Here is a 24,337-nt window from a genome sequence, read left to right on the forward strand (position 1 = left end):
ACAATCTAAAAGTGGAATGGCAAATATTTAGGCAAACAAAGAATCTAAAAACGGGTGAACAGGCAATAGGAGCAGGAGATTCCAAGTCCATGCTCATCCTTTCATGATTGGCCATTTCAGGGAGTGAAATCTCCAAACAAAAAACAGTCCCATGACTCACATGATCCCCAGCACAACGTGGCTAGGCACTTAGTAAATTACATGTGGTTCAGATTCTCAGAATTCTGTGAAGCGTTCATGAGTTATGAGGGATGCGTTGGTTTCATAGAATAGTAGTAAAGCTGATAAAATGGTCTTTTAGACATCAGTTAGGACTATGCTCTGGAGATGGTTAAGGAAAATGTTGCTGCTACCCTCAGCTGTTAAAGGAAATCTGATTATGTTTCCTTTTGTCTAGATATACAAGAAAATTTGTTTATTGGAGTAGATTGAGATCCTCTAAGATTGGATCCTAAATCATTTTCAGACAGAGTTAATGAAGTCACAATAAGCACAAATGCTTCGGACAAATTCTTTGGAATCTAACAGAGGTAGGTTTGCATTCTGGCCATATTCAACTGTGGTCAATGGTCAGGTTACTCACCATTGTACTTAAATAGTATTTGCATTGTGGAACGATTGGGAGAGTTAAATGAGATGATACATAGAGAGAATTCTTACCATTCCAGGCGGCACAAAGTTTTACTCAATACGTGCTAGTTATTGTTGTTATTATTATTATTATTATTAGTCTGTGAATTTGATGCTAGAAAAGATTGTTGCACCAAATCAGCAAATGTTGAAGAACCAGGCTAGTGATTTGTGCTCATTAGGTAATCAGATACATGAAGGTGGGAATGTGCTGTTGTTGTTTTTAATTACTGTACTTAGAGTCCCTTATTCTTATGTCATAGAAGGCACACGACAAAATAAGAACGAATGAATAAACCACTTCCTAACTTGTGTCTGTCTGTTGGCCTTTATGTATGTAGATAGTCTCTCAGTTACAGAAAAGTCAGACATAATATAATACCTCTACTAGCTTTCTGGTATAAATCTTTTAATTACCCCCTTAGGAAGCCAGTTCACATAAATAAAACACTAGAAAAAGAAAATAGCTCTGCCTGGTATTGTAAGTTCAGAAAAATAACCAATTTCTTAATATGGTAGTAATTCCTAGTATGGCTAGCTGTGCTGGGACTGAGACCAAGGGCTTGACACTAATGGGCCGTTTATGAAACTTACATAGCCTGAAGTCATCTTATCGGAATGTCGTTAGTAGCCATCACCATTGTTACAGGAAAGAATTGGGAGGCTTTTTCTTTCTTGCAATTCTCTCTTTAGATTTCTGTATTTTGTGGTCTCCACATTTGGGATCTTGATTTGGATATTTACATAAGAACAAACAGTCCTAGTAAATATATAATAATTTCTAATGCAGCCTCTAGGGAATGGGAACGAAACAAACAGCTCAGACCTATAGTGAAGCCACACTAAGAACGGAACGGATTGAATTTGTAACGAGAGTGACTGAGTCCTAATAAAATCCGGCAGGTAGCAATTTTTTGGAGATAATCAAATCCACTTTTAGGCCTCCACATTTTCACTCACTTTAGCCCTCCGTAAAGACATGACTTTTGATATGTGTTTGTGTGTTTTTACTTCTTGGTGACCTTGGTAAGGCATCACGCCTGGAATATAGCTGCCTTGGAAAAAAAAATCAAGGGAATATTTTCTAGGTTTTGCTGACTATGCCTTGGAAGCAAACGAATTATGGTACAGGGCTGGAACTTTACCTACTTGTTAATTAGCAGGTTAAACTTTTATGAGTTTCTGGTACCCTGGCGATACATGACTATTAAAATTTGCAGGTGGTTCAAGGGGAGAGAGATGTAAGTTCCTGTGCTAGTAATATATCATAAAAGTGTGTATTTCATGTGCCTGTTGTGAAAGTGGAGACTTTAATACTCTTTCACAATATAAGCTGATTAAGGAATCTTTATGGTTCTCATTAACTATGGGTCTTTTTTCATAGAAAAGTGAAAAGTGTAATGCTTATAGACAGAAGCATAGAAGAAAATAATTAGCCACAGTGGTACCTTTTTGAGACTAACTGAAAGCTTAGTGACACCGTCTGCATTCACCTCTCAACCCTCAGAAACTGCTCTTACTTCAGAAGTTGCTTCTACCACATGAAATGCTGTAAATCTGATGTTTTAATCTTTCCCCTTAGAAGACAGTGTTTGCTTAATTACACTTGTGTTATATTTAAATGTTAGCATATTTCCTTTCTTGTGTCTACTTTTTTATCAGGAAATATAAAGACATATACTGTGGTTAGGGATATGATTCCACACAATAAACTAAATTGTGGAAAAAGTGATATGATTGTAGTTTTTTGGAAGCTATACTTTTGTATGTTTTCTATGTGTAATGGGGGGAACCCACAAAATATTGTCTAAATTAATAATTTCCCCCAAAATCTTATAAGTAGCTTTTGGTAATTAGGATTATAGCTTATTTTAACATAAAGACATAATGAAGTGAGTTAGTTTTAATTAAGAAAAGGTGGGAAAATGAACTATAGAAAATATTTGTTTTATTTCCATCCTGTTTTATTAATTCAGCATTTTTCTTTACTTATTGTTTGGGGGAATTTCTGTTTCTCTCAGTGTTAAGTCATGATCAAAAAATATTTCTTTTGAAATACTGGATTATGATTTAGTTTTTTCACTCTATTGGTGAATATATACTGTTTCAGTTTGAAGATGCTGCATCCATTTGTTGCAGAGAAAGAAAAACAAAAACTTTCTTCAAATGTATCCCTTTAAAATATGATAGGACAGGGGCACCTGGGTGGCGCAGTCGTTAACCGTCTGCCTTCGGCTCAGGGCGTGATCCCGGCGTTATGGGATCGAGCCCCACATCAGGCTCTTCCGCTATAAGCCTGCTTCTTCCTCTCCCACTCCCCCTGCTTGTGTTCCCTCTCTCACTGGCTGTCTCTATCTCTGTCAAATAAATAAATAAAATCTTTAAAAAAATATGATAGGACATTGGTCAGTGTTAATGATGAAGAAAGAAAATTGTACTGGATGGACAATTCTGTTGGGGCTTTTAATTCTGACATCAGTCATAAGAATCTTTCTCCAAAACTCTGTGTGCCAAGAACCTATAGCACTTTGTTTTGAAAGAGAATGCTTTCTGAGCAGGACAGTTACACACACACACAACACTGTTAAGAAACTATATTTTTATAAGGACTAAAGAATCAATTTTATGGCTTTTTAAAAATAGTTTAGTTTTTAAAATCTCATTTTTAAGTGTGTAACAAAAGAGCGATAGACATACAATAGAGTGGAAAGGACTGTAACTCTTAAATATTTGTTCCCTTCACCTTACCTACTTTTATATTTATTCAAGTCTGTTTTTCTTCAGGAAGGAAAAATTATAGCTTTTTTTGACCTGATGAAATGCAAGAGTAGGAATGCATAGCAAAGCTTCTATCTCAGTTTTTTAAATATTTTTTTTATTTTTTAAATTTATTTATTTTTTAAAGATTTTATTTATTTGAGAGAGAGAGAATGAGAGAGAGAGGGAGCGAGCGTGCATGAGACGAGGGAGGGTCAGAGGGAGAAGCCGGCTCAGCAGGGAGCCCAATGTGGTACTTGATCCTGGGACTCCAGGATCATGACCTGAGCTGAAGACTTAACCAACTTAGCCACCTGAGTTGGTCACTTAACCAACTGAGCCACCCAGGCACCCTCAATTTTTTTTTAATTGAAAAAGTACTCCAAATGTTATTCTTATCAAGAAAATGGTCTTTTTAAAAATGTGGTAAATATAAGCCTTACCAAAAGTGCACTGTTTTAGCGAGGGAAGCAAACTCCCATTTTGTAGGAAAGATGTTAAGAAAAAAAAAAAAAGGCAGCTCTAGAGAATTATAATTCAGTCAAGGAAGTATTTGAGAATCAAAGCCTGGTTTTGGAAATCTATTTCTTGCCAAGAGAAAAGGCGCTAAGCTGCTGAGCAAGAAGCAGTTTGCAGCATAGGCTTGTCTGTCAATGTTTGGTAAGTGCTAATAAGCTAATAAGCCAGGAGTTCCAGCTTCGGGTATTTGGTGTATCCACAGAGTGCTGGTGGGTCCCTCACTTTCGGGAAAGATCCACATCATTCCACAGGAGTTTATCGGAATGTACTTTCAGTATTTGGTGCCTGTCTAGGAGGAACATTTATTTAAAAATAAGTAATAGGGATAGGTCTTATGTATACATTCTTTAGTTCCTAGCCAGAAACACTAACAACAACAACAAAAAAGCTCACTGAGAACACTTTAATAACCATTAAAAAAACACAGGTGGAATGTAGTAGTCAGAGGTATACTGGAGCATACCCGTGGAGACACGGGTTTCAGCAAAGAAAGTCTTCCTCGGACTGTAATGCAGAATGGTAGCGATTGCTTGCAGCTTCCTTGGTGAGCTTTGTGGTATGTGCCTCACAGAGGTTTAGTTTGACTGTTTAGTTTTATAGGAGCTCCATGATGGAGAAATCATTATCCTCCTGAAGTTCAGAGGGGCGAAGTAACTTGCTGGGCACGTTGTCACTAAGAGGCTCATACCCATGTCTGACCTGCTCCAACGCTTGAGCTCCTTACTCTATGGCAGAAAACAAAGCAAACGTGACTCAAAATAAAAAGTGTCTGCCACGTGCAACAGGGACATAGAGCCCCATGTTTTTGTAGTTCAACGGTGAGATAAAACTCACTAATATATATATAACTCACTAATATATATATAATGTAGAGATAACTCTCTAATATGTATATAACCTGTTATATACATATTAGAAGAAATGACTGTTTAAAAAATGAAGACTGTAGTGAAAACGTGGTTTGAAACAATAATATAATGAAATGGATCATTTCTTTATCTATACTTAACAGAGTATTGATTTGAGAAACTTTAGAAACTCACATAATATGAAACAGTTTCAACCACATTATAGCAGTGTCACTTCGAGGTTTTAAAATATGGCCATCTTCAGATTAACTAATTAAAAATGTGATTTGGCTTAAGCAAATTATAAAACATCTGAGTTAATCATATATGTTTGTTACTATATTATTTGAAAGCATTCATGAGTTTTAACTATCAACTAAATAGGGAAGGTGTCGCCATAATTTGAAGAACATGCAAAAGAGTAGTGTATAATTTCCTATAAATATTTCCACTGTGAATTGGTATTAGAGCAGGAGGAATTGCAGATATAGCAAATTTAATTTGAGGAAAAAGTTGTGATGACTACAATATACTACTGGTTCTCTAGGTTCAATTAAAGCACTATAAGAAAAAGAACAGAATTCTGAGAAGTAACGATTGCCACCTGGAGTCCATCTCTGGATTCCTAAGGTTTTACCAAATTAAAATTATGTGTTCTTATTAATATTTAAAGGTCATAACATTAATACCTTTATTGCTACATTAACAGAGAATGATAACCTCTCTCACATATGTTAGAAGCTCCATTGGCTATTACATGTGTCTTTGTTTATAAAACATATGAAACCATGTTAATTCTTATGTTATGAAATTCTTTGCTGGGTGAAATCTTTGAAATAAATGGATACTTAGAGGAATAGATAATAATAAAGGGTACGATGAATAGGCGAGGGAGTCAGTGTTCTGTCTACTTAGACACCCAGGTGAGTAAAATAACATTTCCTATCTTAGTGTATAACTGAGGCTGATGTTTATGCAGCCTAAAACTCAAGATACTTAGTATTTGTGTTATTAAATAATAATGACTAACTCTGTGGAAGATGCTGTGTCTTAGTGTTAAGCTGAGTGTAGTTTACTATTCTTGAATATTGTATAAGCCAGTCATGATAAGACTTAAATGAAACTGCCAATAAACTCACTTCAGACTAAGACCACACATGAGAAACTTCATTTCAAAGGAAATTAGAAGGCCAGAGGGAAGAAATTAGAAGTAAATAAATGATGTTTTAAGACTGAGGTACCAAAACTAGAATGCTGCTAAGATATTAAAATACTTAATGTATTTTGAAATGTGGTTATTTAACATTTACTTTTTGAATGTATTGAAATGAAAACTCGAAAAATATTTGAGCTAAATGGAACTTTCATTACGTCTTTCATTTGTTAAAGAAAAAAATTTACTTTCATTGTACTTTTGTAAAGATGAAGCAAAGATACGAACATTATATTGCATAATGTCACTTTTGTAAGAGTCACAGGATAAATTCTTAAATTTAGAATTGGGGAGAATGTCCATTAAAGGACCAACAACAAAGGAACTTTTGTACTTGTTCTTATGAAACAATGGGAGATAAGTATATCTTCTCCATTATCACTCTTGACTTTTTTTGTCTTGGCCAAAAATGGATTGTGTAAGTTACCTAAAGGATCTTTATGTTTCAAGATTTTATTTATTTGTCAGAGAGAGAGAGAGAGAGGGAGAGAGTGAGCACAAGCAGGGGAAGCGGCAGGCAGAGGGAGAAGCGGGCTCCTTGCTGAGCAAGGAGCCTGATGCAGGACTCGATCCCAGGGCCCTGGGATCACGACCTGAGCTGAAGGTAGATGCTTAACCAACTGAGCCACCTAGGGTGTCCCCTAAAGTATCTTTAGATATGTGTAAGAAAGAAATTATAAGTAAAAAAGTGACCTCTGAGACAGCACAAAGTTTTGCATCTTGATTTGCTAAGTTACATGGTCTAGTCTTTGATGAGGAGACAAAGTATGTGGGCAATGTATTAAAAATACCAACACTGACTCATACATAGAAAAAACATTGTTATAGTGAATACAAATATTTCTTAGAAAAAAAATTAAAAAATATATAACTTAAATGAAGGAGAAAGGCTACATCACAAGAAAAAAATTTGTAACTGTGGTGATGAATGTTAACTAGACTGATTGTGGTGATCATTTCACAATATGTAAAAAATATCAAATCATTATGTTGTACACTTGAAACTAATATGGTAAATGTTAATTTTACCTCAATAAAAATTTTTTAAGAGAAATAAATGGATAAACAAAATGTGGTATATACATACAATTGAATCTTATTTGGCCATAAAAAAGAATGAAGTTGGGGCATCTAGGTGGCTCAATCAGTTAAGCATCAGCCTTCAGCTCTGGTCATGATCCCAGAGTCCTGGGATCAAGCCCCTAGTCGGGCTCCCTGCTCAGTCGGGAGTCTGCTTCTCCCTCTCCTCCCCTCTTGTGCTCTCTCTTGATATCTCTGTCTCTCTCTCTCAAATTAAAAAAAAAAAAGGAATGAAGTTATAATACATGGTATACAACATGGATGAATCTTGAAAAAAAAACATGCTAAGTGAAATAAACTAGATTTTTAAAAAGACAAATAAAAGGAGGAGGAGGAGAAAGGCTATTTGTTATTTTTGTGGACTACCCTGCTTGAATTTATTATTTACTGGGGAAATTGAGGATGGTTGATGTTGATATTTTTTATCTCAACTTCTTGTTCTCTCCATGTTTATTTGGAGAATAAATTTTTCTGAATCCCTTCAGATTTCATCCCAATTCCATGTGCTCCAAGCCTTTCTCCTTTGCCTCTTCATTCTGTAAACTGTCCACCTCTTTGTTTTCCCCTTACTTTGAAGTTCCCTGTCTTTCTTCTCTTTGTTTTCTCTTTCTCCTAATTTACAGGTGAGAAAACTGATGCTCAGAGGCATTAAGTAGCTTGACAAAGTTTATACAGCTCTTAACTGGTCCAAGCTGGGCAAGAGCTCTGAGGTCCTGTCTCCTGCAATACTTATTTTCCTGACTTTCTAATGGAGTTATTTCTTAGATCAGAAGGGATGCTGATGGACTGTGGGATAGTTCTCAATTGCTTAATGTGTATGTATTTTTCAGTCTAAACTAGAATGTCCATAGGGCTAATATTCAGCCAGTTCACACTGGTCCTGTTGAACCGTTTGCTAAAATATTGAAATATTTCCACGATGGCTAATAATTAAGTACCATTAGAACCTCTCGATTATACCTCCTTCTGCTTCACCAGTTCCAGCGCACCCTTCAGGAACCACTGCTCTCTGTACTGCCCTCCTACCTTGGCCCAGTAGCAATCAAAGTGAGGCATTTAGCTGCTGACAGATAAAATGATTAGTGAGGCGCTTTGGGTTTTTATGTACTCTCTGATATTATTTATCTTTTAGGTTTGTTTCATTCTCATAATGATTAGAAGAAAAATTTAATCTCCTAAAAGAATACCGATTCAAAGTTTTTCTTGTTTTGAATCCCTCCCTTCTCCTTCCTTCCTCCTTCCTTTCTTCCTTTCTTCCTTCCTTCCTTCCTTCCTTCCTTCCTTCCTTCCTTCCTTCCATCCATCCATCCATCCATCCATCCTCCCATCCATTCATCCGTCCATCCATGCTGGGAAATGCCTGAAAGAAGTATTTAAGGAACTTATACAATATCAGTATAAGATTTTTTTAGAGGTTATATCTACTCAAAGTTTTGCAAATGTATTCCATTCAGAGATCATTTAAACGTTTTGATTCTGAAGTAACTCAATGTATCTGTACATATTTTGTGGATTCTTAGCATGGAAATACTATCATTGTATCGTTAATGTGTTATTAGACTTATTTAATTTAGTTTGTTAATATGGGGAATTACATTGATTGATTTTCAAATGTTAAACCATTCAAGCATTTTTGGGATAAACCCTACCTGATAATGATGTATTATTATTCCTTTTATATATTGTTTAATTCGGTTTGTGAAAATTTTATTTAGGATTTTTAAATTTATGTTCATGAGGGATATTAATCTCTATCTTTTCTTGTAATATCCTTTTCAAGTTTTAGTAGGAAGGTAATACTGGCCTCATAAAAGGTGTTGGATAGTATTACCTCCTCTTCAATTTTTTGTAGGAGTTGTATAGACTTGATATTAAGTTCTCTTTAAATTTTTGCTAGATTTCACAAGTAAAACCATCTAAGTTGAAGTTTTCTTTATGGGAATGTTTTAAACTAATTATCTATTTCTGTGATAGATACAGGATTATTTAGATTACTTATTTCTTCCTAAGTGAACTTCGGCTGTTAGTGTTTCAAGGGATATGTCCATTTCCTTTGTAAGTCATCCGACTTTTTGAAAAATTTGTTCATAATATTGCCTTATTATTTTTGTAATATCTACAAAATCTCTAGTGATTTCACCTTTATATCTGCTTTTTACCAATTTTAAGCAAGTTGTTCTACTATCTTCTTGTTCATATTGTTTCCAATGAGACATCTGCTTTCATTCTTGGTTACTGTATATTGATTATGATGTATTTCAGTTTAGTTTTCATCATGCTTCTTGTGCTTGGAGATCACTGAGCTTCTTGGATCTGTGGGCTTACAGATTTCATCAATTTGGGTAATTTCTTTCACATATTTTTCTGTCCCCCTCCAACCTCCTTTGGGGATTCTAATTATACATATATTGGACTGCTTAACATTATTCCATAGCTCATTGATGCTTTTATTATTATTTTATTCTTTTTCTCTGTGTATTTCTTTTTGGATGATTTCTATTGTTATGCCTTCAAGTTTACTAATTTTTTCTTTTGCATTGTCTACTTGGCCATTTATTTCATCCAGTATATTTTTCATCTCACACATTGTAATTTTCACCTCCAGCAGTTCAGTTTCTGTCTTTTTCATATCTTCCATATTTCTGTTTAACTTTTTTTTAACATATAAGTTATAGTTCTAATGACTGTCTTAATCTCTTGTCTGCTTTTTTAACATGTGTCAGTGCTGTATCAGTTTCAGTTAGCTGGTTTTCTCACCGTGGGTCATATTTCCCTGCATTTCTTGAATGCTTGCTAATTTTTTAGTGGAAACCAGTCATTGTGAATTTTAACATGTTGGGTGCTGGATATTTTTATATTCTTTTAAATCTTGCTTTGTTCTGGGAAACAGTACAGTTACATGTAAACAGTTTTATTCTTTCAGGTATTGCTTTTAAGATTTGTTTGACAAGATCAGATTAGTATTGGGGTGCCTTGGTGGCTCAGTTAGGCGTCTGCCTTTGGCTCAGGTCATGATCCCCATGGGTAGCCCACTTCTCCCTCTCCCTCTGCTGCTCCCCGTGCTTATGCTGTCTCTCTGTCTGCTTCTCTCTGTGTCAAATAAAATAAAGTAAAAAAGGTTAGATTAGTGTTTAGTTTTGGACTAATTATTCTTGGTACTGATACAACAGTGGCCTGGATGATGGGAACAGGAACTATTTCTAGCCTATGTGTTTTGTGGCTCTTTCCCATGCCTCAAAGAGTTTCCTCACAGATATGTTCTGGTCCTGTGACTGGTACTCTGCTGAATATTTAGTGGAAACCCTTTGTCAGTTTTCAGCATTTAGCTCAGTGCAGCCCTCGTCCTTCTGATACTCTGTCCTGAAAACTCTAGCTGCCATTCTTGGAATCTCAGGTCTGTCTCCTCAAGTCTAATAGACCATCAGGCTCCTCCTGGGCTTTCCTTCCCTGTGCCATCACCTAGAAACTTTTCCAAGACAACAAACATGGACAACTGTAGGGCTCACTTCATTTGTTTTCCATCTCTTAGGATTAAGTATCCTGTGTTACTTTAAGTTCGGGATCTTAAACACCATTGTTTTAGTTTCGGGTTTTGTCTGTTTCAGGGTTTTTCTTGCTTCAGGCAGAAGGGTAAATTTAGTTCTTGTTACTCCATCTAAGTTGAAAGCAGAAGTTCCTTGACACTTGGTGGAGAGCTGAAGTGAGAAGACTTTGTAACTGGGTATTGAAGTTTCAGCCTCAGAGAGTAAATCTCAGGAGAATAAATCCTAGTATAAAGCTTTATATATTTTTTTTCCTTTCAGAAAAAAAAAATTGCTCATAAAAAAATTTTGCGGGCAATCTAACAGATTATGTAGGTGTTTTACAAAGTGATATCCATGGATGAGTACTTACGTTTAAGGATGATTTCACCAGACCTTGGAAAAATATAGGAAGATTTTCATAAAACCAAATTTATTCCATTTAAAAGACTTAATTTTTGACCTCATCCCTCCTATATTTTTAGTGATAAAATTCCATGCTTTATTGATTTTTTTGTGATAGCAGATGGATGGTAAGTTTTGTTTTTTTTAAGTAATTATCTGGTGAATGTACATACAAGTGGTCCATCCTATGTTGATTCCCCATAAAATTTTTGTTTTACTGCTCTAGGTACGCTAACAGTTTGGAAACAACTGTTTGGCATGCTGAAATACTTTAGCTCTACCTATTTACTTTCTTTTTTATTTTATTTTATTTTATTTTTTTTTTTACAAATCTTGGTTACCATAAAACTTTATTCAAGAAAACAAGTATTGTTCCTCTTCTTGAGTGTTTTTTTATTTGAGGATGGTGTTTTCTGCCCTGTACAACTCATAGAATCTTTGAGGACAGTGTGACATATTTGCATGGCCAGCTCCGGCCATCTTTATATTTCCTTCTTTTCTCTACCCCATAGCAGCTATGCAACTCAGTGTTTTCCTCACCATTTACAAACATTATTTGGAAACTGATGTTCGATTTTGATTGTTTCCCAATATTGTTTTTCTTTATGAGCAGAAAACAGGAACTGACTTGGTCCCTTCCTTCTTTGTCATGAACATATGGCCAGTGTATTAGGGTTCTCCAGAAAAACAGAACCATTAGGAGATCTATCTATCTATCTATCTATCTATCTATCAGATCTCTCTCCCTCTCTCTCTCTCTATATATATATATGTGTGTGTGTGTGTATACATATACATATATATATACACACACATGAAACCTTAGACTCACTTATCCTATATATGCAGTCTGTTATTTTGAGATGTCATACTACACACTGCATTATAAAAATAAAAAGTAAAATTATATTTCAAATAAAACTACTGAGTACTTATTATATATGTATAATATTGTGTATGTACAGAGAGAGAGATTGATTATAGGAATTGGTGCGCTGAATTATGGAGGGTAGAAAGCCCCATGAACTGCTGTCTGAAAGCTGGAGGACCAGGAAAGCCTGTGGTGTAATTCAGTCTGAGGAACTGAGAATGGGGAAGCCAATGGTGAAAGTTCTCATCTGAATCTTAAGGCCTGAGAATCAGGATGTCTGTGGGCAGGAGAAAACGGATGCCCCGGCAGAAGCTAAAACCAGCAAATTCATCTTTCCTCTGCCTTTTGTTCTGTTCAGTTTCTCAAGATGGGATAATGCCCTTCAGTGTCAGTGAGGGAGCATCCTTTATTGAGTCTGCGGATTCAAATACGAATCTATACCAGAAATACCCTCATAGACACACCTAGAAATAATATTTTACCAGCAGTCTGGACATCCCTCAGCCCAGTCAAGTCAACACATATAAAACTAGTCATTAGCCAGTGAGAAAAATGCCTTTTCAATGATGATATTAGTAATGATAATATTTTAATCAGAGTAATAATAATAAACACAAGTGTTAATTATCGATGTGCTAAGGAATATGTTATATCTTTCAAAATTTACAGCTCTGTGAGGTGGTTATCACTATTCTTTAAGAAATTAAGTCTTAAAGAAGTAAGTAATTGCTCACGATGTCACAGCTAAGGTAAGGTTATACGCAAGACGCAGGTCTGTGTCAGGAGAAGACCATGCTCCCCTACTCGAAGTGAGAAGAGACCTTTTAGTGTTTTCAAAATTGTGGCAATATGTTCCTCTCCAGACACACTTCAGAATCTCCAAAGATGGGCAAGTGACTCCATTCTGTGTACCATTTATTGCTCCCGTTATTATACAGAGGAGAACGCTGCTCATGATAAATGACGCTCTGTTGTTGAAATAAGCCTTTTAAACCTTCGAAGAGGGTTGGAAACCTGCTTTTTTTAAAAAAATAAATCTCTTCTTCTGCTAAGTTCTCCTAAAAATATTTCCATTTTTATAAAAACGTTCTGGATTCTTTATGAAAATAGCTGTAAGGATATGTCACTGGGTAGGTTCATTAAAAATTACAAGCATACGCCATTACTGTGCAAGGTTCCTGCAGCCTGTTTCCTGCACTTGGGAAAGGGTGCAGCGTTCCAGGGATGGCTGCCCATGAATCTTGGAGGCCTGCACCTGCAGATTCCAGCCCCAGGCACAAGCACCGTGAGAACAGCCCCCATTTTGTGAAAACGAAAAGATCTGCTGTTCTACAGAAATGTTTGGGACAGAGAAGTGGACCTCAATGAGATAAACAAAACCTATAAGCCACTGAGATTAGATAAATTGCCAGAGTAGTTTGGGAGGCCAGGCAGGAACAAACATTCTCCTCCTAAATGTAGTTTTCCCGCACTTGGGACAAGCACACTATCTGATTACCCAGGATGATTTATTTATCTTTCTAGACTGTTGACATGAAGTCTGAATTTCAGGCCCAGGAATAGGTGTACTTCCTGTAGTTATTTTGTTTGCAGAAATCACTGACTTCTGTTGTGTTACTTTTTGTGATTGCTGGAGCTAACCATATCAGTTTAGTATGCTTATGTCATCTGTAATAGTAAAATCTTAGTAAATCACTTTGGGTTTGAAGTATGGGCCCTGGCATAGTAATCTACAATAAAGAGAGTTCCTGCTCTCTTTATAGTCTTAGCTATAGCCTTATATCAGGGATACCAAAGTTTCTTCTTGATACAGATTTTTCATACTAAAAGCTTATAAAATTTATGCCTCAAAGTAAGCTCTTCTGAAAGCATCCATTCATTTGTCTATGCATTGACTCCACAGATTTTATAAAATACCTAATCTCTGCCAGACATTCCAAGGGATTCTGGGGACTTCAGTGGTGAAAAATGGAAGATAAAATTTCTCCTCTTACGGAGCTTATGTTTTAGTTGGGAGCAGGAAGTGGAGGTGAATAAAATATATCAGGTAGTAATACTTCTTTGGAGAAATTAGAACAAAGTAAGTAATCAGGAGTGCCTGGAAGCCTGCTTTTGATCAGGCAAGGATGGGCCTTCCAAGGAGGTGGCATTTAAGTGGATACCTGAAGGAGAAACAGGCTGCCTTACAAAGATCTGATGGAAAAGCATTCAAGGCAGAGATGACCTGTAACGCAAAGATATTGCTATAATCTGGACATGGCTAGACACCCATCATGTCACCTTACCTTCCTAACCTGATTTGCATTCATTTTTACTATTCAAAACTTCTTCACTCTGTCCCATTCCATTTTATCCTTCATGCTTGTGTATTCTGAATGAAAACTATCTCGTTCGCAGACTATAGAAATAATACTGTTTTAGTAAATTGATCCTGTAGTGTTTTCAGGAAATTAGTCCACACATAAAATAATTTTTACAAAACGAATTAGCTTAAAAATGGTTACTTAAGAAGTAGGTACCTTTCAAAACAATTTCCCCTGAATTTTATATCTCAAAACTTGCCTTAAAATTAGCAGATATAACATCTCTTAAAAACAAAGAAAGAAAAGCGCCGTTCTTTTTAGGTCTGGAGGGATACAGGGAACTTTTTTCCCCAAATGAGGTAACTTTGAAGCTGGGAGACAGATTCACATGTTCATAACGTGAAACTTCCAGGGCATAATTTCCTAAATTATTTCTTTCACTGCCCTCTTGGTAGCTCAGTGTCATGGATGAGTGAGTTTACCTCACAAGTAAGCAGTTAGCTCCCCAAGAACAGACTCTTAACCTTAGCTCGCCACGTGATTAGGCTTGGGGTGAATGCACAAGATTAATGAGGGCCCTGAGTGAAAACAGTCTCTTGTAAGGACAGCACTAAATCTTGAAAGTCTGGTTGTTATTGTTTGTGGAGGCTAAGCCCTGGACCAGCCCCAGAAGGGATCCCGGTGATGGTTGCTCCCAGTCTGGGTATATCTTTAATGCCTTGACCCTGGTTTTTCTGTGACTGGCAAAATGTCATTCTCTGTTGTAATCTCTTTTTAGGAGCCACTGAATATTCTTATGTTTTCTCACTGTGTCTAAATGTAGATCTTTTCATTCTACTTTGATTCTGATTACTTTCCCAGCTGATAGAGGACATATTCTCACATCTAGAAGTACAGGCTTTAGTTCTAGTATGTTCTCTCTCCAAGTACACTAAAGACTTTTTCTTTTCCTAGGGTTCATCTTCTAGCAGGAAATAAAATGGTGAGAAACAGTCTATAGACTCTTCTCATTCTCCTCAGTTTCCCCCATCTAATCACTTTTTGCAATCCTATGCAATTATATTTAAAAAAAATATGGGGCAGTGATCACTGGGGAGAAAAGAGAAGCCATCGGCAACTAATAGATTTAATATTGGCAGGTGAGATGACCTGGTTGGAGAATGCATAGGCAAATTGTGAGCAGATTATAAACAAATGCTTATACACATGTGGAAAATCTGAATCAACTCTCCCCTTGCCCAGTTTCCGTCAATTGACTACTAACGGTGGTCTCCAAAGAGCACTCTTATAGGCAAGAATGAGGCATTGATTTTATAAAACAGAATCTTCAAAGGAGGGGGAAACCAAGCCTGTGGGGAAAGAAAGCAGAAGTCTGGCAATAGGTCATGGGAAAGGAAGGAATCACCGTGGGGTTTGGACTTGGAGAGAGAAAGAAGTAGCAGCAGGCTACAGCCCAACCTGTCATTAGCGTAAAAAAAAAAAAAAAGGAAAAAAAGAAAAAAAAACCTGCCACTAACCTCAAAATGGATTGGGTTGTAGGTTATTTTTTCCTCTCTTTAGACTCATTTCCTATCTGAATTTCATGTTAATAATTCCACCGCTTCTTCCCAGCCCTGAGTGTGAGGAGGGAGGGGCTAAGTCTTAAAACTTCCAATCTAATAGTCCTTATGTGTGCCTCTGAAGACTAATGTGGAAAGGTTTCTACTGAGCTAATAGCTACAAAGACATCAGTTTTCTATCAAAAGTCGTTTTATAGCAGACTGCTATTGGGTAATTGAGATACACTTTACTAAAATTATAACAGGTTTAAACTAGTGGGTTTTATTAATACTTGTTTGTTTTTTACAACCAATTACCTGGAGTACTACAGTTTATTCAGAACAGGTATCTTTTGCTTTTACTTTAAAAACGGCATTGATTATTTTTATGAATGTTTCAACCTTAGCTTTGTATGTCTTTATTGAGTGAAAATTTCAACAAGTAACTTCTGATTTTTTTTTCCTCTTTTCGGGTGTATATATATCTATGTATCCTATCTAGTTTAAGGCTTAACTCTTAGAAAATCAGTAATCCTAATTTATTACTGCTCTTACAATATTGAGAGTCTCATTTCTAGGTGCTGGGTGTCCCTTTATTTTTTATTTTATTTTATTTTAAATTGTATTTATTTAAACTTAATTAATTAATATGTAGTTTATTATTAGTTTCAGAGGTAGAGTTTAGTGATTTATCAGTTGCATGTAACACCCAGTGCTCATTACATCATGTGCCCTCCTTAATGCCCGTCCCCCATACTCATCCCCCAAAGCCCCTCCCCTCCAGCAACCGTCAGTTTGTTTCCTATAGTCGAGTTTCTTATGATTTGTCTCCCTCTCTGATTTTGTCTTATTTTTTTTCCCTCCCTTCCCCTATGATCCTCTGTTTTGTTTCTTAAATTGCACATATGAGTGAAGTTATATAATAATTGTCTTTCTCTGGTTGACTCACTTCACTTAGCAGAGTATCCTCTAGTTCCATCTATGTCATTGCAATTGGTAAGATGTCACTTTAGAAGAAATCTTTATTCATAAGATATTACAAGCTTAAAGAGGTAGCTTAAAAGAACAGATTTAATTAGCCACCACATTCATTTTCCCTTTACGTGTAGCAGATCACCCCAAGATACAGTGACTTAAAATACAATCAGTTTTTGCTCATGGTTCCACATTTTCGATAGTTCTTGGCGGGATGGCTTGTCTGCTCTCATGGCATTCAGCTGATGGCAAGACCAGGAGGGCCTCTCATTCTCCATAAGCTTTTTTCCATGTGACCTCCCATCATTCATAGTCCCAAGCTTTTTACACAGAGGCTGGATCTCAAGGGAGCGAAAGCCGAAGGTACTAGGCGTCTTAAAGGCTAGAAGTGTTTAATGGCTTCACTCAGAACTGATACAGTACTACTCACACCACATTATATGAGCCAAAGCAAGTCACAAGACCAACTCAGATTCAAGGGAAGGGGGAATGGACTCCATCTCCTGTTGGGAGAAATTGTGTACATTTACAAGGAGGAAAGGAATTTGCCAACACATTTGAAGACTATCTATATCCTTGAATAGAACGAGAAAACTCCTTAATTGGGGTACCTGGGTGACTCAGTTTGTAGAGCATACCACTCTTAACCTTGGGATCATGAGTTTGAGCCCCATGTTGGGCGTGGAGCCTACTTTAAAAAGTAATTAATTAGTTAATTAATTAATTAATTAATTAGAAAAAAGAAAACTTACTTATGCAAGTCTTTTCGGTACATATTACTTATAAATATAATGCTATAGTTTTATATTCACTCTTAAAGTTGAAATGTGAGTTTGTCATTCTTTGATTCGGAATGATGATATTCCACTTTATTGATCTTTAATGTAACAATAAAAAGTTGTACTTCTCACCCAAGTCAGAGAGTTTCCAAATGTTCACTGCTAGTCATTTGACAATCTACTGAGTTCTTTTTTAAAACATCCTCTTTCATCATGGTGTAGTGAAAAGAAGTTGGAAGTAGATGGATTTGGGCTCAAATACCAATCCTACCTCATTGATTGTGTACATTTCGGCCTGTTATTTTAAATTCTTTGGGTCTTATTTTCCTCATTTGTTTAATGAGAATAATTATATCTACCTCATCAGGTTGGTATGAAGATCAAGTAAAGTAATTATATATAAATTACATAACAGTCACTGAGACATAGTAGATTTTCCCTTTCCCTACTTTCCATCAATATAGTAATTAAATTCCTGTATAAAGATTGTTTTTGAATATTTTGAGGAAATAGGGCCTTCCTTCACTTTGAATTTGTTTATTTTAGTCACATTTTATAATAACAAAAGTAGTAATCTTCATTTAAATATTTGGAGGACAGAATAAACAGAAAAATATAAAGTTTGATATAAATTTTAGAAGTTTTAGCTTTATGTGCTTACTGATTATGTAGTGTTTATATGAAAATTTTGTTTTTCAAAATTGTTTTTCTTAACCTGTATAATAACATACCTCAGAAGGAGAAGGCATTTAGCACTATTTCTATTCTGCCTTGTAGAGATTGCATGATTATATGACTTCTACAACAAGGTTATCCAAAAAAAAAAATCCAAGGGGTATTCTCCTCCATTAGCCTTTAGTAGATAAATGAAGCAATCAATAGCAGTGATAATGATATATTTTATGATCATTTTATTGTGTATTCAAATTACGTGGTACTCATGTTATGTGACAAAGATATCTATGGGTTACCTAGGAAAGATTTGTGAAAATAATTTTATTACTCATCTTTTTTTTTTGGACATAAAATACCCTTTAGTAAGTTAAACCTTTGCTTTTAGTAAAATTACTCAGACGTGAATTTGTACACAACTTGTAGAACTGTGTTCAAATAGATTTAAAAAAATTTTAATGCAAAATTATTAACAAAATTGTTTCCAAAAATTTTGTTCAAGCAAATGTAGAAAAGTTGTAAAATGACAGTCTGCATCTGAAATGTATGACAACTCTGTTGTGAAAACTACTGAATAAGAGCTAAGATTATTCAGCAGGTATCTGACCATGAAACAGAAAAATACAAAGCTGAAGGTGGCATGACATATTTCCCCATTCATAGTTGAGCAGGAAGGTGCCACGTGTTGGGGAGAGAGCTGCTTTCTGATTTTCCCTTGATAAAGCTTGTCAGCTAAAATGAATTTTGTGATTTCAAAATATCAGAGCGGATGACCTCTGTGGCATATTTTAACATTTAACTAAGTCTTATTCATGGTCCAAAGGAGGATCTTGCTTTTCCAGTCAATACTAAATTATTCGTGCTTTTGCAGGAAGCAGAAAGTGCTATGGGGGTTGTGATTCTGGAGAGTTAACATTTAAATACTCATTATACATTACATCCATAGAAACTATTGAGAGACAGTTTTTCCCTGGCAAGCTTCGTCATGGTTTGGGCTCTTTCTAGAATAAAGTGTAAGTCTCTTCAATATTATCCTTGTGATCCTATGTATATAGATGGAATCATCATATGTCTTATAACAGGTCTATTTTGTACTTAAGTAATTATATCCCTTTGTAATGAATTCAAGTCAACTTGCCGTCTACCAAGCCAGCAGATATTTTTCAACTTTGATAAGAGAAATACTTTTTCATTTTGGACACTAATTGCTAGCTCTCAGTGGGGAATAGACCCCATATATATTAGCACAGTGATATGTGGATACACAAGTGCAGACCTGAAGACTCATTATTTGCATTTGATTTCTGGTATTAACACATGTATAATACTTCCTATGAATAAGTCAGGTGTAATTATGAGCCACATGTGACTGAATCAGGTAGAGTAATTTCAGAGACTGGATTGGTATACATCAAGAGGTTTAGAAGAGAAACGTCAGTACTTTATATTTATTATTTTTTGTACATGGGAACCTGTGAAGGCAGCTGCTGTGCAAAAGTCATTTGTCACTCTCCAAGTGAGTTTCCATATCAGTGGCAGCATTTACACAAATGCTAATACTGTTTTTAAACCTTAGTGAGAAGCATAGAATCTGAATATTTTATTAACATACAATGACAATCGTACTTAATATCAAACGGCAACTTTTTAATTCAGGGATAGCTGTGTAATTAATGATTGAATTGTTGCAAATTATTTACAAACATTAGGGGTGTTGGGTTACCATATTTAGGCCATAATTTATTTGACATGTGAACACCCTGAAAGGAAATGTGAATTTTTCATTCATCATCTTCAAAGAATATAAAATGACTACCTTAGGCTTATAATAACCAAAAAGTTTAGTCACACTCATATACACAATCTCGGGATTGCTTTTATTTACCACTCTCATCCTTATTTCAAGGCTAGTTGTATACTTTATGAATCCACAAATGATTGCCTTTATTGAAAGGTTTGTGTTATTCAAGATGACTTGTAAAGTTTACTCAATCTTCCCTAGCAAGGGAAACAGGAAATTCCAGAGAACACTAGACTCAGCAAACCTATAAAATCTGAGAAAGCAGACCATTATTTCTGGAGACATTTCACATAACACTTTGGGAAGCAATGACTAATTAGTTTTTGGTCTTAACAATAGCACTTTCAGAGCCTTTTTTTTTTCCTTTTCCTTTTATAGCTTTCATATTAGGAGAAGAAGGAATGTAGCTCTGAATGATGAAATATTGGCAACGTATGCACTTGCTTCTCTGTAGGAGCTCAACTCTTTGATCCTTACAATTACCTTCATTGCCTGGCTGGCATTAACCGGCTGGAGAGTAACAACCGATTGTTGCAGGCACGACAACATCCTAATATGCTTTGCCTCTAACAACTATTTCAAATTGAAGGCTCTGTTCTATTCCTAAATTTGTCTTGTAGTAAGATAAGCCCTTAAAGGAACATAGGTGCTTGTTCATGCCCAGAGCCTCATCTTTTCCAGGGTAGGACCTTGCCTAACTACCCACCTGCAACTGCCAGTGAATACTTCATTATTAGCAGGGGTAAAACTTACTCTGAGTTCTCTAAGGGTAAATATTTGCATGTTAAATCTCCTTTTCTCATTTCTCTTTTCTTTCTTTCCTTTCCCTCTTTTATTTTTTAAATTGCTCATTCTTGTTCTTTCATTTTAGAATGTCACTTACCTCCATCTATCTTAACTCAGGCAATCTTCCTTAACTCTTTTTTCTGCCTATTTCACAACCAGTCTACCTATCCCTGAATCCCAGGAGCTCCACCTCTACTATAATCCTGCCGATCTTGGCCTGTACTGTGGGTCTTCGATTATTACAATAGCTTTCTCATTGATCTTGCTTCTGCTACAAACCCCATGGTCTCCAACTTGCCTTAGTTGATTCTAAGACCAGCAGCCCCAGTGAGCTTTTAGAAGTCATACTATGCCTCACCTTTGCTTAGAACCCTCTAGTAGCTTCTCATCTCTCTCAGATGAAAAGCAGAAATGCATTCCAGGGCCTGTAAGAATCTGTGCTTCGCTCACTCTCATTCATCCCCTGCCATTCGTTCCTTCCACCCTGACCCCTGTGCCGAGTTGTGAACATGCCAAGAATACTCTGAAGTTGGTGCTTTTGTACTTGCTGCTGCTCCTTGGTAGATACATAGATCACCTCTCCCAGATATCTGCGCCAGTCTTCAGATCTATGCTCCATTGTTGCCTCCCGAGGCTTTTCCTGACCACTCAGTACAAACTACCAATCCTACCCCTACTACACTCCACCCCACCCCACATTCCCTTTCCCCTTCCCCTGCTTTCTTCACAGCTCTTACCACAACCAGCAGGGGGTGTGTCTTTATTTAGTTGTTTGTAGTCTCTTGCCTCTCATTAGGACATAAACTTCACGGAGGCAGAGAGACTTTATTTTGGAATCACTGTATCACCACCCCCCCCCCCCGCCCCGCCACCCTTGCCTAAAATAATATCTTCCATGAAGTAGGGATTCAATAAATACTTCCAATTTGTTGAAGGAATAAAACGAATAATAAATTAATACGAATTTATTTGTCTGTTTTCTCCTTTTTATCTTTCTTTTGTTTTATGTCTCCCACTACCACCTCCCTTAATTCAGGTAAGTGCTTAGGTCTCGAGAGTGTGAATTTTTATTTCTCCTTAGTTATAAATGTGTTACCTATCCTTCCATTTTTATAGAAAAGTTCTTTCCATACCACCTCCTTAACTCGGCGAGTGCTTACGTCTCAAGAATATTTTTTTCTCTTTAGTTACAAATATGTTACCCATCCTTTCATTTTTATAGAAAAGTTACTTCCCATTAGATGCTAGTGCTTCTTTTTATGTTCTCAATTGTAGATAGCCCGTGAAATGTGTGGGAATGTGTGTATATTTAAACTTGTCTTTACAATGTGATGTTTGCAATAAAAACAAAGGGAGATATAGATTACCTCTTTGATACAACTTTCACATGTTGCAGGTAATTCAAGAATTAATGCAAATGCGAACTTGTAGAGGCAGAAATTCAAAATTTCTCTGAACCAAATCATGGAATTCCTATGCTATTTAGATACATTTCCAATGAGTCTGAGAGCCGACATCAAATATAAACTCTTCTCAGTAGGCTAGATTTCTCTTTAGATTATGTTTTCACTGTTAACAGAAATGTTGGGAGAATTATTTCAGTTGCATTCAAGTAAAATCATCTAAGGAACTACCATAAAATAATATTGATAATTTATGAATACTTCTGGGGTGTTAGGAATTCTTTTCTCTTTTCTCTCTTTCTTTCTTTCTCTCTTTCTTTCTTTCTCTCTTTCTTTCTTTCTTTCTTTCTTTCTTTCTTTCTTTCTTTCTTTCTTTCTTTCTTTCTTTCTTCTTTTTTTCTTAAGAGAGGGAGAGGGGTAGGGTAGGGCAGAGGGAGAGGGAGAGAGAGGATTCCAAGCAGTCTCCATGCCCAGCACAGAGCCTGATTGTGGGCTCATGAGATCATGACCTGAGCAGAAATCAAGAGTCGGGTGCTCAACCGACTGAAGCAACCAGGCACCTGAGGAATTCTTATAGGTATTTCACACATTAGTTCACTTAAATTTTAAATTTGTAACAGTTCTATAATCTAAAGAATATCATCCTTATTTCAGATCCTTATTTCAGTTTTAGGAAACAGGCTTCCAAGTGATTTGGTTTGCCAAAGACCATAGAGCCAGCTATGCCAAACTTGGAAGTTGACCCAGTCTGAATTTAAAGCATATACTTATCCTCCTAAACTAGCGTTTCTCAAGATTGTGGACCACAACCTACACTAATAAAATAATTTTAAATTATGATTACTTGCACATATACATATAATTGAAACTTAAGCTTCATTATGTTATTATATATTTAGTGCACTCTGATATGTTCTATTCTGTTTTAGACTAACCTAACCTTGCCTTGCCATGACATACCTATCTTCTTTTCTCTCCTCTCCTCTTCCCCCTTCCTTTAACCCCACCCCTGCCCCTCTCCTCTTTCCCTCATCCCATCCCATCCTGGTGCACAATCCACTATTTGCCTTTATGATGCACACACTGTTTTAGAAAGTGTTTCTATACGCGTGAAGCACTGTGGATACAAAATGTAACAAAATGAGACTTTAAGGATCCTACAAAGGGCTGAAATAAATTAATGATTAGATATAGTGATCACACAAAATAATATATTAAATGTCAAAGTCTTTGACTTTGTTACTTCTGTGAGGTCACAAAAGTGGGAGAGATTGCTTGGATACTTCCTCTTATATTTTCAAGAGCCCCACCATGATGAAGCCATGAGAATTAGGGAATTGACTCCCATAATATGGTCATACCATGTCTATGCAATTTTACCATTTATTTCTTCCTAGTCTATGACACCAATTTTGATACCTAATCAAAAGCTGCCATGCTTTAATTTTGTGGGTATTTTTAGTACATGTGCTATATCTCTAGTAACACTCTGAACTCCAAATCAAGGAAGGACCAAATAAGATCGTAGCTGTGATGGGCTTTGAAAATGGAGGGCTTAAATACATATAATAAATCCTTGCTGATGTATATATTGCTGCTGCCAATATTATTACTATTCTTTTATATCCCTATGCTGACTTAATAAGTAAACATTAAAAAGCTGCTTTCTGTATTCAAGAATGGAGTTATGTACTGGTTTCAATACTGTATAATACTTGCAATACTGAGTATGACTGTGAATTACGTATCTCTTCATACTTCAACATTAATTTCTTTACCTATTATTACCTAAAATCATTCAGTGTATTCAACAAGCATTTATTGAGAACTTTGTATATATAGAAAGAACACTGTGCCGAAAGAACACCATTGCCTACGTCATAAAGTGAGAATTCCATAGTGTGTCCTTTTTACCTCTCCATCCTCACCTCCTACATAGTCCTACTCACATTCTCTGTGGGCAAGTGCTATTTGAAGGGTCTTGAATAAAGTATGCACCCATGCCTTCTTGCTATTTGTACCCCCTGCCAGCTCCCTTATTCATTCTTCTGTTGAGTAGAACCTTGTCGTTGCGCAACCATTATACTTACCTGTTTTTCTGATAGACTGTGAACTTTTGTGAGGACGTTTATTTTAACTCATTTATCTTTGGATTTCTGGAGCCTAGTCTGAGGCTTTGCACATGACAGATGCTCAATAAATGCTGAATTGATGAGTGAAGAAATATTTGTGAGAA

General features: G+C 36.1%; 1 protein-coding gene and 1 long non-coding RNA gene across 14 annotated transcripts in view; one reads left to right on the forward strand and one right to left on the reverse strand.

Moving 5' to 3' along the window:
* The window catches only part of HDAC9 (histone deacetylase 9), a 906,012-nt gene that overhangs the window by 298,299 nt on the left and 583,376 nt on the right, over nt 1-24,337 (forward strand). The window lies entirely within an intron of this gene.
* LOC123001457 (uncharacterized) overlaps nt 16,758-24,337 on the reverse strand; it is a 31,913-nt gene continuing 24,333 nt past the window's right edge. Inside the window, exon 3 of the long non-coding RNA XR_006410367.3 lies at nt 16,758-17,163. This is a non-coding gene — a long non-coding RNA (uncharacterized LOC123001457). The remainder of the gene's footprint in view (nt 17,164-24,337) is intronic.

The sequence above is a fragment of the Ursus arctos genome, unplaced genomic scaffold (assembly GCF_023065955.2).
Source record: "Ursus arctos isolate Adak ecotype North America unplaced genomic scaffold, UrsArc2.0 scaffold_3, whole genome shotgun sequence".
Taxonomy (NCBI): Eukaryota; Metazoa; Chordata; class Mammalia; order Carnivora; family Ursidae; genus Ursus; species Ursus arctos.